Source organism: Macrobrachium rosenbergii, chromosome 22 (genome assembly GCF_040412425.1).
Source record: "Macrobrachium rosenbergii isolate ZJJX-2024 chromosome 22, ASM4041242v1, whole genome shotgun sequence".
Lineage (NCBI taxonomy): Eukaryota > Metazoa > Arthropoda > Malacostraca > Decapoda > Palaemonidae > Macrobrachium > Macrobrachium rosenbergii.
In genome coordinates this window covers 11142743-11158812 of record NC_089762.1, presented here as the reverse complement: position 1 = coordinate 11158812, position 16070 = coordinate 11142743, and the positions used below count along the sequence as shown (strand labels likewise).

General features: G+C 36.4%; 1 protein-coding gene across 2 annotated transcripts in view; it reads left to right on the top strand.

Annotated features, from left to right (window-relative positions):
• Positions 1 to 16070, top strand: part of LOC136850575 (serine/threonine-protein kinase meng-po-like) — a 168102-nt gene that overhangs the window by 16639 nt on the left and 135393 nt on the right. The window contains exon 1 of one of the 2 annotated variants that reach the window (XM_067124199.1): positions 7765 to 8649. The exons of the other annotated variant lie outside the window; for it this stretch is intronic. The gene's annotated coding sequence lies outside the window, so the exon portion shown is untranslated. Of the gene's footprint in view, positions 1 to 7764; positions 8650 to 16070 lie in introns of those variants that run through there. 2 annotated transcript variants of the gene reach the window in all.

The following is a 16070-nucleotide window of genomic DNA, read 5'->3' as shown; positions in this document are numbered from 1 at the left end:
TATATAGTTTACTTTCAAATGTGTGTATATATACATATACATATATATATATATATATATATATATATATATATATATATATATATATATATATATATATACATATATATACATATACATTTGGAAGTAGACTGAGACAGGAGTTAGAAAGTCCTATAAGAACTGCTAGAAGTTTGGAAAGAAAGGAGACGTAAAAGAGAAAAAGGTCTGAAATCCAGATAGAAACGTCCAATATGAATAATATTATTAAGAGGAACGTTAATGGAACATATGCAGAGTAATAACTGAGAAAGGAGAGGCACGAAAGACCCGCATAAACAGGAATAAGATAGGCGAATAGAAGGTTCATTATATGCTAAGGCAGTTTCGGCTTACATTGTGAGTCAGGGGAGAACAGAACACTAGAATAGGGAGAATTTACCTGTTCTTTTTTCAGATGAAGTAGGAGAGGTGAAAGAACTGATTGGTAGTTTCAAATAATTATGAACTGTTCAGACAGGAGGGTAATTAGCATCCAAGAAATACGGGCTTGTATGTGAGAACTGATAATGGAGCTAATGAGGCTCAAGTTCGTGTCCGCTGTTCCCATTAATGAGCAAGGGAACGGTAAACATGCCAGTGTCTTTTGTCTTATTTTTCCTAAGAGCTACCTCCTTTGAGGGCCAACACACAACAGATTGTTGATTTATTTGACCTTAAGAGAGAGAGAGAGAGAGAGAGAGAGAGAGAGAGAGAGAGAGAGAGAGAGAGAGAGAGAGAGAGAGGACAAGCAAAAACACAGAGTTAGAAGGGTCAAATTCTCAGTTTTCAGACTGTAAATTAAGCGTTGTGGTAATTCCGGATTCATGGAATCCTCCAGTCAAATGGAATGGGGATGTTTGCTTTAGTGACTGATTTTCTTTTTGTGTCACTTTGCCAGGAGACCCACTTTTATAGAACAGGTTTCATACTATGATTTGACTGGAAATTTGACATTATATTTTTATAACATTAACACAAAATTGTAAACGTATTAGTTATATGAACAAATATGATATTCGGCTTTTTTCACTTAGCAAAAATTATTATTCATTAAATGGAAAATAAATCCAGTCATTAAAATCGAATACCGTACTTTGATTATTTGCTTATATTCTGGAGACAGTTATGAAAGTTGCAATCATGAAAATGAAAACGGCAGAATATTTTATTTCAGTGCAGAGGATAATTAATCATCTTTTCAGCTGATTAACCTACGGGTACTATAAACGATTTCCCTCTTTTTGTGTCCATGTTTCCAGCTGCCCCTTTTAATAGACTGGAATTTTAAAGCTTTTATACTTTAAATTTCCTATATTCGGGTTAATTCTGATAGGAAAAGGAATTTGCAAGGCTTCCTTTGGTTCCTCCCAACTCTCAGATTTGAAACTTAGAAAGTATCTCGAATCTGTTGACCTGATAGGGAGACTTAAATACTAGTTGCAGAAGGGTGAAGTTTGGTAATGCTTTTGAGGTAGGGTTTTGCCAGGATAACACTCTTCGTTACTTCTTTTCCGTTGTTAAAAACCGCATTTCAAACGGCTATCTGTTGCATGCAGACTTTGTCACTCTGTCTTCGGCACAGACACTCATAAATAACGGGTTCTCTAACTAGAAGGTCGAGCCATATTATTATTATTATTATTATTATTATTATTATTATTATTATTATTATTATTATTTTAGTCTATCACAGTCATCCTATTGGACTGGAAGGTTTTTCTTGTGGGGTTCCGGGTTGCATCCTGCCTCCTTAGGGGCCGTTCAAAAATTACGTAACGCCTTGTGAGGGGGTATGGTGAAGTTTAATGAGTGTGACAGTGGGGGAGAGGGGGGTGGGGTACAGTCATAAGTTACGTAACATTTTCAGATTTTTCCTTATTTTCTTTTGAAAAGATGTAAATGTAGAAGGTCAAAAGAGATATAGCAAAGATTCAGCAATAGAATTTTATTATATTTTAGTAAATATTGAGAATATGGTATTTAATTTTTTTGCATAATTATCTATTTAAAAAATATCACAAACTCAACCCTTGTCTGTACTTCAACACTTTCTACTATGTGTATTGCATGACAGAATAATATCACAAACTAATCCCTTTTCTGGGCTCCGACATTCTCTACTTTATGCATGAATGTGACTTAGAAAAATATCACAAATTAAATTAATCCTCATCTAAACATGGCATAAGAGAACATTTTCATTTTAAATTTACCTGTGATTCTTTAATATCATAACATAAAAGTATTAAGAAAAACCTAAAGGTAATAATTTCCAGGTGTTAGGCTAGATTTTAACAGATAGTATTATTGCCTTAAAAAAAGGGAAAATACTAATTCCTTTTCAGGGATCTTGGGATCGTGCCTAATGTTCCTATGATTATGGGTACAATTTCTGTTGGCATATCCCATACCCTTCTTATTTCTATTTTCAGGTCTTGATACTTATCAATTTTTTCTCTTTCTTTCTCATCTACTCTGGTGTCGCATGGTATTGCGACATCAATGAGTGATATTTCCTTCTTGATTTTGTCAATCAGCGTCTAGTCTGGTCTATTGGCACGTATCACCCTGTCTGCTCTGATACCATAGTCCCAGAGGATCTTTGCCTGATCGGTTTCTATCGCTCCCTCAGGTTGGTGTTCGTACCACTTATTACTGCAAGCTAGCCGGTGTTTCTTGCACAGGCTCCAGTGGAGGGCTTTTGCTACTGAATCATGCCTCTTTTGGTACTGGTTCTGTGCAAGCGCCGGACATTCGCTTGCTATGTGGTTTATGGTCTCTTATTATTATTATTATTATTATTATTATTATTATTATTATTATTATTATTATTATTATTCAATCCATCACAGCTGGAAAAGCAGAAAGCTTCAAGGCCAAGGGCTTCAATACGGAAAACAATCCTTAACGCGAAAAGAAATACGATATCAAGAAAAGCTTCGCATGAGCATGTCAGTGAGAAACAAACTTGGTAAAACAAACGGTGAAATGGGACTATTGTGAATTTACAAAAAAAAAAAAAAAAAAAAAAATTTGCTTTTAGCTTCAACTTCTCAGCTTCAGATGATTCAGCTTTATGATTAAGAAGGCATAGCTGGAAAAACTCCAAGAACACTGCGTAGTGACCTTTGTAATAGAAAAGGCAAAACTTTAGGAATTAACTACAAATCTAGTATTGGACAGTGAATCTAGTATTAGTTTGGAAAGATCTGAATGCAAAGACGATCTTAATTATAAAAAACTTGGTAAAGCATGCGGCTAGACCTAATCAAACGACAGTGCCAGGGATTGATAATATCAGAAATAAGAAATTTAATAGATTTTAAGTTTTTATCAAAGAATTTAAAATGCAAGTCAGCTACTTACGACCAGGCAGGAGAACAGTATTGAAAACCTGAAAGAATAAAAGTTTAAGAAAGAATTTCCACATGACAGACAGGTCTCCAAGAGTCTTAAGTCAATATACGTATTTTTTGCGTAGCTGAAGAAGAGACAAACTGAGTATTTTCAAAAGGGCATTTGTAATTAAGAATGTCACCTAAAATGTTAAATGTTGTAAGTAGTTAAGGAAACATTGTTCAAGGAAACCTCTGAGTAGGTGGAACCCAGTGTATTAGGCCTAGTAATAATCTTATTTAGTGTTTTATTAAGATTCAGTCCCGATCCACGCATTTTCCATTATGCACTGATGTTAGCTAGAATCTGTTCAGCGAATCACCACCTGAAGGTCCACAGTCATGAAATGGGATAGATCCAAATAAAGTAGCATCACTTGCATTAGCAACCAGCTCATTTCTTAGTTCAAAGCACATGGTGTGCGTCTGTAATATAAATATAGCAAGAGTAAGGTTATAAGGGTAAATCGAAACCACGAAAATGGAACAATGAATGTTAATATGGATGGGGGAAAACTGGAACCCCTTGATTCATATTAATATTTAGGCGTAGATATAATGATATGACAGCAGAATGTGAAAAAGGGCGAAGGACCGAAGAGGTGAAGCAGCATTCAAAGACGCACTGTGTTGAGAAACACCAGAGATTTCATTTCTATATCCAGTAGTGCCCATCAACAACTACTCTTTGCAGTCTTTTAGTTATGAGGGACTATGAGGTTATTAAAAATGTTCCAGGTCTTAGCCAGGAATAATTGAGTGACTTGATTCTTTTTGGTGTGTCTGTATTTTACAGCTGCCCACAAGACTATAAACAAAAACTCAGCTGTTTACCTCCACTACAATGAAATTCATAGGTACAAGCAACATCTCAAATGGAGAGGAAATGTCACACTATGATTAAGTCTCAGAAAAAGCAAGTTATGGCTCCCAAGTAAATCTATGAATACATGGCTAAGAATTTGCTAAGGGCTCCCCGTCTTATTCTTCCCATAAGAAACGGGCTACTGACTTTAAGAGGGAAAGGGACAACAAAGAAGACTCCCAAATGGAATGTCTTAAAGTTTCAATTGTCTTTCATCGCACTGTTTTGGATGAAAGATAGCTGAGTATCCAAATGATAACAGAGAACACGGGCCAGATCTGACTTGGTGGTCACGTTGTGAATGACTGACATCTTGGGATGAGCAAGTTATCTGCATAATGGATACTGTACAGCTGGTACCAGAACAGCAAATAACCAGTGAGGTAACTTTTGGAGCAATTTCTACGGGGTTACTACTTCGAAAGTGTCAAAGATACAAAGCAAGTAAAGGGCATACTATGGTTCTCCACCTTTCTAAAAAATTAAACAAGTGGCATTTGTCGACAAACTGGGGACCTTGCGTTTTGAAAGTTTTAAGGCTTTATCGTATTAGACTATTTGGGAAAGTGTCAACTCAGTGATTGTGCAACGGAACTGAAGTGAAACTAAGTTCACCAAGTAGGTGAGAAGTTTCTGATTCATCGAAGTTGAGTAGAAAGGTGCGAGAAGATCCTCCTCAGATATGAGGAAAACCTACACATGAAGACAGATAAAACCCAGATAAATCTGAAGGAACTGCGACATGATACTTTAAACTAAAGAGGTCCAAGATGCGATCCCTTGAAGACATGCTACCATTAACATCAAAGCTCGAAGTTCTGAAAAAATGTCTATTTCTATCAACGATGTTCGCTTCGCCAATACTCTCGAAGAAGGAAGCGCAGCCTTACGTAAATTCAATTTGGGCGGTCATTGCAGCATTTCTTTCCTTGAAAGATCATACGTGTTTTGCCGTGGAACTGGATCTGGTTTACCTTTCTGATGGTGTTACGTATGTCAAGGTTATTAATAACTTGATGTGAGTTTTCAATTAAACCTTGAGGTAAACTTTGCCATAGTTCGTTTAGTTTTTCTTTTGATCAACAATAGATTACTTTCTATTCATCGTGAATCATGAGTTATCAAGTCTGTAAATATTAATTTTTTTATTATCCTTTTTCACCTACGGACATCCGATCCTTGAACACTTTCCTTCAAGCCATGGCATACTCCCCATTGCTCCATTAGCATAAGTTTAGGTTATAAATAATAACATACAGACATTCGTGGCCATTATTATTAGTACTAGCCTTGAAGATCTTGCTTCCCCTCTAATATGGAAATGCCTCTCCAAAGAAATTTGGAAGTGATTATTCTGTGTCATAAAGGCATCCTTTGGGTAAGCACGTCTTTCTTATAAAGATTATTTGTTGTTCTTGTCAAGTGGATACAGGCTGAGAGACGCAATCAGTATAGTTCTGGCCCTTGTTTGGTATTGTGATGTAAGGAAGAAGGCGATTGCTCTTCGCAAGTTTAGTATCATTTTTGTTTTATAATTAATTGCAAACCTTAACAGCAGAAATGAATAGTTGGATTTACTTTCGATTTATATTTTCTTTGATCACTGTTTATCGATTTTGCAAACATAGTCCCGGTCCCGGAACCTTAGCAAGTGAATTTCCACGCCTGTACTGCTCATTTAAATTTGAACGTAAAATTTTCAGACTCTGCACATGTCAAGATTGAATTATTCAGCACAATTATAAAGTTGAATTTTCTTATCTATAACTTGCGCCTAAGTAAACCAACCAAAAAGGAAAAACTACTATATAGTAGGCTAATCATCTAAATTTCTCTCGACCATGCAAGAATTTATTAGGGACTTTAATCCATAATATTAAAATAGACAGACCTTAACGGCCTCTACCCTTTCCTACTGATAACTAACATCGGAGTCGCCTGAGGCAGAGGAGAAGAAATAAGTTCCTTTGCCCTATACCTATCCTTCTGCATAGCAGTGTTACTTAAAAAGTCACACCGGTCATTATTAAATCAGCAAACAATGAAAACAAGCAATAAAGCTGTATCAGTAATCAGACAAAAAGATGTAAATTTAAACATAAACGTTTATAGTGGCCATCGGTCTAAAACTAGTCAATTACACATACCCTAAACGCCCAATAAATAGTGCGCAGGGCCGTGATCCACCTGTTTTTTCCATCATCTGTTTCGTCCCAGTGATTAGATGACAGAGCCGATGCTTTGGTGGTATCTCAGGCACGCCGAGGGTAGAGAGCAGCTGGAGGGGCTAGGTCTCTCCCTCTTCCTAGCTAGGCTATTCCCAGGAAATAGAGTCATGAAATCCTATAATTAGAATGTCTAGGACACATGGCTCTAATGTCTAAAGTTCTAAACGAATCATTGCATAAGCGTGACCGTGATAAGTATAACCACATCTGTTTCTATATATGTCATCAAGGTAAGAAATTTTGTTTATTGCGTCAGTTATTTCAATCAGGGTGGATAAATATAGCAAGGATTTGCGTCACTGTGCAATATGATTTCTTTTACCTGTTAAAGAATACTTTATTTTGTATTCCACGTAATGTATTTTGGATGACATTTGAATCTCACAAAAAAAAAAAAATAAATTATAGATAGAATTTCGCTGACGTTGATTCGTGACAAAATTTAATGTCTACACGCTGCACAAAATTTCATATTTCCTTTTGATACTCAGTTCCCTATGACAGAGACCACCACCATCACCATCATGATCGTCACCATCACCATCATCACCATCACTGTCATCATCATGTCCAGCAGTGACACGGGTAGCAGTAACAGAAACAAATTCAAAAGAAGACTCTATCACTGCGATCTTTGTATTCGGTATAGCCGATATATTTTCTTCTCATCAATGCGAATATAAGCTACCACTCAGAGTATGACATTAACGAGCAACAACTGGATGTTTGTCATTACTATGACATGCATGTTTTTTTTTTTATTTCTGTAATCCTCCTCTTACGAAGTGCTATATTGTCTGTTTATCAATTATTTTAGTTTTTTTGATCAAGGGCACAAGTTTGAATGTACATTGATTATTTCCAAAAGATCCCCTCAACAAGTCTGGTGATTATCTCTATCTTCCTTTCCAGTATCGGCATGTTTATAGTTTGATTAAGTAGTCAAGTTTCGTCTTTCATAATAAACAAGACCTGGCATACTAATTCCGCGACACTGGTGCTCAGTACTCTTTGAGGAAGTGATTTCACAGTCAGGTGGGATGTTTTCAAATAATCCTTTCTTCAAAGAACAGTATTGTAAATGTGATCAAGGAAATATGAGTCATGTTGTCTAAGAAGCTGCGAATACTTGCGGATGACGAAATACTGAAGCCACCAGCGCTGTTCCCTCCTCCCACACCTACAATCAGGCAAGAGGTGGCAACAAGCTTTGCTATTTTAGAGGCTAGCCTCGGAGTAAGTCGCCTCCTACTGTGCAACTGGGAAGCCATAGGCTTTGGATGGGGTTGGGGATGGAGAGGGAGATAAGGTGTTCTATCCTACCCTCGCATAAGCCTACTTAAGAAAATGTTTCGATCTTTGAGTAATCTCATTTCAACAGACAAGAACAAAAAATCGTTCCCGTGACGCCACTTACATAAACGCGTATGCACACAAGATGTGAGCGTGTGCGCGATTTGTTTGTTTGCATGCATTATCAGGAGTGAATAGGAAGAAAAAGAGATGATTTAACTCAGGTACAAAGTGTGACTATTTTTCCATCACAATTAATTCGCGTTCTAAGATATTTCGAAAGGAAGAGTGGGCAGACGAAAGACTAGAGCCTTTCTGTTCTAGTTTGCGTCTTAGGGATATTTTCGCAAAGCGCCTGAGGTGATTTACCTCGCCCCAAATGCTTGCGGGTAGTGGTGCAAGAGAATGAGGGGTGAAACCGACCACTGGTGCAAGAGAAGGTTCTCCCAGGTGCCAGATGCTTTTGGTGCCAGGGTATGAGGGGGCACCGATGTCTTGTGGCACGGTAGAAGGTTGTGTGATCATCTTGGCCCCAGTCTTTCTGTGAGTGCCAGCCGTGCCCTACATTGCTCTCTGCGTTCTTATGCGAAAGAAAAAGACACAAGAAAGATCATTTCCAGAAAGAAAGAATTAAGCGCAATTACCAGTGGGATACATTGTTTGACGCCGGGTGACTCGATTGGTGAAAGAGTGGAATAACCCGCTCTGTGTCAGAGGCAGAAGAACAGAACATCGGTTGCTGGAGTTGCTTTATCAGCGTTCATGGATAATGTTCCTTCGGAGGAGCCTTCCATCTGGAGACTTTCTTAGTTATTGACTTAGCTGCTGAATAAGTTTAAGGCATAAGGTATGTTGTCACATATATGAAGATTTTGGTGCAACACTTCTGGGACTAATAATTCTGTGATGTAGAAAGACCTCATGCCGCATATCAGCAATACTGTACTGAAAACGTAGATGAATTTTACTATATATATATATATATATATATATATATATATATATATATATATATATATATATATATATATATATATATAGTAAATCGAACTGAAACACATGATTCAAGTTAATACTTCCTGATAGGCTCTGAGAAGACAACTTTCACTATTTCAATTTTGTAACGACATTGCCAATCAAAGTTATTTCAAATAAGTTATGTGAAATTATGCCCTCAATAAATAAATATGCTCCAGGGCTTTAAGATAAACTAGATAGAACAAAATATGGTATTAGAAGTGCATGAATGCAACATAACGGGTTAACCTGTTTAAGAAACCAAACGTAATTTAGAATGTCAGCTTCGTTAACAGATACCGATTTCCACTAAATTTTTCAAACTATGCTATCACAACTAGAACAGTTACAACTTTCAACCTAGTTTTAGCAATGTGTGAATGTTTGTTGACCTACTTCTCAGATTCACTTCCTACTAATCTGGATTAGGCAAATCGTGAGAACAGAAATCTTTTTATGCCAATTCTCACCCCTTTCCTGCAGCACTACTTTGCATATGCCTACTGAGGTTTCATGCTGACATGGCCGTTAATAAAGTTCATCTTCAAGAGGAAAATAGCTTCAACTGTACCTATATCAGGAGTCAATTTTCTTCCACCCAACGTTTCTTTTCTGGGTTTCTTATTAGAATAATTCGTCATATGAGTCGTTCCAAGGTGTTAGTAACGTTTGATTTTATCTACCAATCCGGACTTACTGTATATCTGAATTTTTCATTCGCCTATTCTAGGTTACTCTAACTGTAAGTGAGTGAGTAAATGCAGGAAATATGTTGTGCGGCGATTAGTTGCTTTGCATGTTGAAATCCGATTAAGAAGGTACGGCAACTTCGAGGAGACTGTCATCAAATTAAAATATGTCAAATCATATGAACTAAATGAGCATAACAAACAGTGGAATTATACACTTTATAAAGAAAATCGTAAATCTGAAGAAGATTGCGTTGAGGAGAGTACATGTCGGAATTCATTGTCTGTAGATTAATAATGCCAACCCATTTCTGTCAAGAGATTTCCTCGTGTTCAGGTATACAAATGCCGTCTCCTTTGTTCCACTGTGTTCAGAAAGCATCCGAAATAGATGTCAAGGGCAACTCGCGTCTAATGAGCAGCAGCGTGTGCTCGCACCCCTTGTATACTAATGTGACAAAAAGGGATTGACATATTTGCAAAAAGGGATTGAGAACCCGATAGGTACTGGGTTTGTTTCCTTGTTATTTGAGATGGTTTTCTTGTGTTCAGGTTGTGATACATGTTCTTAGGCACCGACCTTTTAAACTGACAACGTAAAATGTGACTTTGGATCTGACTGTGACGTACTTCTCAGAACTGGAATGAGACGGAATTTAGTCTTGTTTTTCAAGGCGACCAGTGTGATGCTGTCCTTACTTTTCAACTTCGCAGGTTTCCATCTAACCGTGCCATTCTTAAACTGACATCATAGGAATGGTGTGTGTGTGTGTGTGTCTGTTCATGTCTATTTGCGAGAAGCCGAGTTTTACAAGACAGTGAGAAGACAAAAAGGGAAAGGGATGATTATCCAGGACATCTCTTTTCTTACGGGTGAATAAAAATTGCTAACCGCTTTGCTTGTGTGAAGTCGTAAAGCGAATCAGGCGTTGACTGTTTAATTGTGTGCGAAAATGAAGGACGGCTGCCCAGTCTTTACTTTTTGGGAACCTTTATTGCTAATGGCTCTCTTATCGTAGACTTAAATTAGCTGCATTGCTGACGTGTTTTCAAAATATCAATAGCGAATAAGTATGTGAATCCTGAGAATATTTTGACAATCCTTTTCGGGCAGTGGTGTTGAACATAAAGACTTATATATATATATATATATATATATATATATATATATATATATATATATATATATATATATATATATATATATATATATATATATATTTAAACCGTTGGAATTTTTTCATATGCTAACAGGTGAATCCTAACTGTCATTTACAAGTATACATACACACACACACACACACACACACACACACACACACACACATATATATATATATATATATATATATATATATATATATATATATATATATATATATATATATATTAATGATGCCGAACCAGACTATAAATACCCGCACTCGACGCAGATATGTGCAGCAGAGTCGGTATTAACTTATACCACTCTTGACAGCAGGGCGGTTAGCACGTCGACTGAAATTCATACGTACTGTCGGGTGTTCGAGTCTCTCACGCACAGAATCATTTATCTGATATAGTTCCCTTCGGTGATATTCCGAGATTGAGTGAATTAGATATTAAACGACATTCGTAGCTTAATTGTCTGCAAATACACACAGATATATATGTACACACACACACACACACACACACACACATATATATATATATATATATATATATATATATATATATATATATATATATATATATATTATATATATACATATACAGTATAAAAGCATTGACATTTGTTCCTATGCAGGCAGGTGATCCCTAACTCTAACAAAGTGCCTGGTTTAACGAAGCCAAAATAGGTTCATCAGTCGCAAGCGAGTACCATTCCTACGGAACCAAAAGACCACGAACGCTAGACGTAACCAGCAAAGCAAGTGAGGGTTAACGTTTGTGACAGCGGCAACAGCCGCTGAATGCGGAAACTCCTCTTAAAAGATAAACGAAATCTCACAACTCGTTTCCGTGAGAGGTATGACGTCATTGTTCTTATTTTAGTCGCGTTTCTCTGTTTCCTCTAAAGATTCTCTACTTTTCTTCAGTTACCGGTTTGAACCTCCTCTGACCCACTACTCTCTCCTAACCACTTCACTCGAGAATCTCTCTCGGCGACATCTTTTCAAACCTCTGACTCACTGGTATTTGGTTCTCGCCCAGCCCTTCGGCTCTAGACCCCCACCTGTTCTATGTTTTCAAAAATATTTCCTAATGGTCGTCTCTCTCTCTCTCTCTCTCTCTCTCTCTCTCTCTCTCTCTCTCTCTCTCTCTCCATTTCTTTCTCAGCCATCTAGCAGTATATAATAATGTGTGATTTACACGTGAAATGCCATATAAATAGGCGTGTGAACAGGCTGTATATACATAAACATATATGTGCGGCAGTCGATATTATCATATACCTCTCTTGACAGCTCAGAGGTAAAAATACTCGTCACTGAAGTTGGAGGTTGTTCCTGCCGGGAGTTATAATCCCCTTTCGGTGTTATTTCCGAGGTAGAACGAATTGGATATCAAGGGACAATGTAGCTGAATGTTTATGAATATAAAAAAAGTATCACGGTGAAGTGAAATATATATATATATATATATATATATATATATATATATATATATATATATATATATATATATATATATTTATATATATCTTTCTTCCTTGTCTTCAGGTTTGCCATTATTTATATGGGGTCGACCTTTCCGTTTATTCAAGCACCTTGCATTATGTGGTTAATTTCAAAATCCATAACTCAAACTATAAGTCACGTTCGATCGTAGATATTAGGCAGTTGTGACTCTCTTGATGTCGTCCTGACCCAGTTTCACTGTTCCCTGTCTTCCTTCTCCTCCCATTAACAGATACTCGGTCTTTATCCCACTTATCTTCAGACCTCGATCTTTAAGTGCCTGTCTCCATCTTTCTGCCTTCAGCTCAACTCCTTTCCTAGTCCTGTCTATCAACACTATGTCATCAGCAAGTAGAGCACAGCAAGGGGTCTCTAACATATGATATTATAGCATCCATCACAAGGTCGAAGATGTAGGGGTTGAGAGTTGATCCTTGATGGAGACTTACCATTATTTTGAACTTGACTGAAGTTTCAACAGAGCTTCTTACCGTTGTGGCCGCTTCTGCATACATATCTTGCACTACCTTAACATATTTTACAGAACACCCTTCACCCTCAGACACCTCCATACTTCTTGCCTCGGTGCATGATCGTATGCTTTTTCTAAGTCAACAAATGTTCTTTCTGTCTTTTCTCCATACTTCTCCATAGTTTGTCTAAGGCACATATAACATCCACTGTACTCCTCCCTGGCATGAACCCAAGCTGTTTCTCGACTACTGTGGTTTTTATCATTCTTTCTTCAGTAATTCTTTCGTAGATCTTTATTGTATGGGTTATCAGTTTTATCCCTGGGTAATTACAACAGCCTTGCATGTCGCCCTTCCTTTATGTGCTGGGATAATATATATATATATATATCAATACAGCACGAAGGATGCGTGCTTGAGAATATCACTAAGTCCACGTTGGAAGATGATTGTAAACCGGGACTTTGAACAAGTACTTTCGTAGTTTATTCTACATTTTCAAGTTCACACCGAATACAAAAGAAGTTGACAGAGATTTATATACAAGAACAGAAGGTGGGGGCGGGGTTACAATTTGTTAATCTGGGCAGCATATTCTTTAAACAAAAAAGACAGGGACAAATGATCAAGGGATAATCCAGGGTGGAGATTAACACTCCTGGTGGAAGTAGCGTCAATGAAGACAGTCTCTAGCAGATTTCTTTTCCGATGGTCGTTGACCTTGTAGATAACCGTTGACTTATCCCAGTTCATCCCATGGCCTGTCTTAAGCCAATGATCCACAATGCCATTATTCGATAAGCCTGTTGAAATGGCATATTTGTGTTGGGAGCTTCTTACTTTTAGTCCTTTTGATGTTTGACCAACATAAATCTTATTACATTCTTTACAAGGAATACTGTATACAATATTGTTTGAATTGGGTGAGCTATTCTTAATTAGTTTATTTCTCAAAATATTATTATATTTAAATACTAAGTTAATATCAATAGTTTTTAAAATGTGCACTGCAGGAATGAAATTAGGATGAAATGGTAAACAGAGAATATTCTTAAGTTCGTTGTTAACTCTGGTTGGATTATAATATGTCTTTTTTTCTTTATTTTTACAAAGTTCTAAAAAACATGGAGGATAACATAATGAATCTTCTGTTTTAGCAATAATTTTAAACTCCTTTTCCAAAAATTCAGGACTACAAATTCTAAGAGCTCTAAGATACATACTGGAAAATGTTGACACCTTAAATTGTTTAGCATGGTTAGAGTAAAAATGAAAATATGACAAATTATTCGTGGGTTTCTTATATACTTTAAAACAAAAATCAGTGTTATTTCTAATAACTAAGATATCCAGAAACGGTATACAATTATTTTCTTCATATTCTATTGTGAATTTTATGGATGGCACAAGATTATTAATTGTTGTAAGAAATCAGGAATATTTACATTTTCTTTAACAATAAAAAACAATTGTCTACATATCTAACCCAAAACACCTTAAAGAAGAGATTCCTTGGAATAAGTCTAGACTTAAAGAATTCCATGTAAATATTAGACAACAGTGGCGAAAGAGGGTTCCCCATAGCCATACCAAATATTTGTTCATAAAATTACCATCGAAAGTGAATTTACAATTTTTTATACAAAGGGATATCAAATTAATAATAACATTGGTAGGTAATTCTAGATTATACAAGTCTAATTGTTGTGATAAATATTGAAGTAAGTCATCAATAGGAACTTTAGTAAATAAAGATGTCACAGCAAAACTGGTTAATCTGACAGTACTGGATAATTCAATATGGGAAAGTCTAGTACAGAAATCAACAGAGTTTTGTACATGGGAATTTGAAATAGTACCCAGAATAGGTGATAGTAATTTAACTAGATATTTAGAAAGTTTTTTACCAATAGAACCGATTGAACTGACTTCATTCCTGCAGTGCCCATTTTAAAAGCTATTGATATTAACTTAGTATTTAAATATAATAATATTTTGAGAAATAAACTAATTAAGAATAGCTCACCCAATTTAAACAATATTGTATACAGTATTCCTTGTAAAGAATGTAATAAGATTTATATTGGTCAAACATCAAAAGGACTAAAAGTAAGAAGCTCCCAACACAAATATGCCATTTCAACAGGCTTATCAAATAATGGCATTGTGGATCATTGGCTTAAGACAGGCCATGGGATGAACTGGGATAAGTCAACAGTTATCTACAAAGTCAACGACCATCGGAAAAGAAATCTGCTAGAGACTGTCTTCATTGACGCTACTTCCACCAGGAGTGTTAATCTCCACCCTGGATTATCCCTTGATCCTTTGTCTCTGTCTTTTTTGTTTAAAGAACATGCTGCCCAGATTAACAAACTGTAACCCCGCCCCCACCTTCTGTTTTTGTATATAAATCTCTGTCAACTTCTTTTGTATTCAGTGTGAACTTGAAAATGTAGAATAAACTACGAAAGTACTTGTTCAAAGTCCCGGTTTTCACTCACCTTCCGACGTGGACTTAGTGATATATATATATATATATATATATATATATATATATATATATATATATATATATATACATGTGTGTGTGTTCGTTTGGGAATATCTTGAAAAACATCCACTTGTAATGGCATGCAATTGGGTCTCCACAGATAACTTTAATTCACTAACGTTTACAGTATGTATATGTGCCGTGTATACGTAAACATGAGGACATGCGTGCTGTATAAATAGTAGGCCAAGCCTAGCACTCTGATACATGCAACATGTCATTGCTTCCCACGGTGCAGCTCTCCCTGTGAGGTCTTTCCAAGTTTTGAAGGCTGTAGTCTTTATGTGATGTTAATTTTAGATTGCATTCATGGTAAAGTCTCTTTGTCATTCTGCTATTTATAGAAACTTGGGGGAGTAAGGACTTTGTTGCTTTAATTATTCCAATAAGAATCGAGAGGATATTAATCTATACTCCACTTTTGACATCTGTTGTCTTTGTCTTTCGATTATGTTGTATTTGGATTCTTTCTTTTATTTTGATTAATGTAGCCATCTATTCAAGCGAAGCGGAGCAGCTGACGTGAGGGCTGTTTTTTGATAACTTCGTGGCTGTGACAAACGCTCTTCACCTACGAATATAGAAGTGTTCTAGAGCGTTCCTTGGTTATCTGGATTCGAAACAAACATTGCTACTCAAGGTTTCTGTTATATTATGTGAAATCCCGAAAAGAACTTTTCCAAAGCCTCAAAGAATCAAAATAAATGTGTTCGTCATTCAAAATCGAATCAGCTGAGTAGCAGAATACAAGCTGATTTCATAGAAAACTATCTAAAGTGAATATGCATGCAAACAAACCCTGAAATGACCTGTGTGATCTTTCCTATTTCTAACAAAATTTGTTGTCAGGCACTACAGTTCTCATATTACCA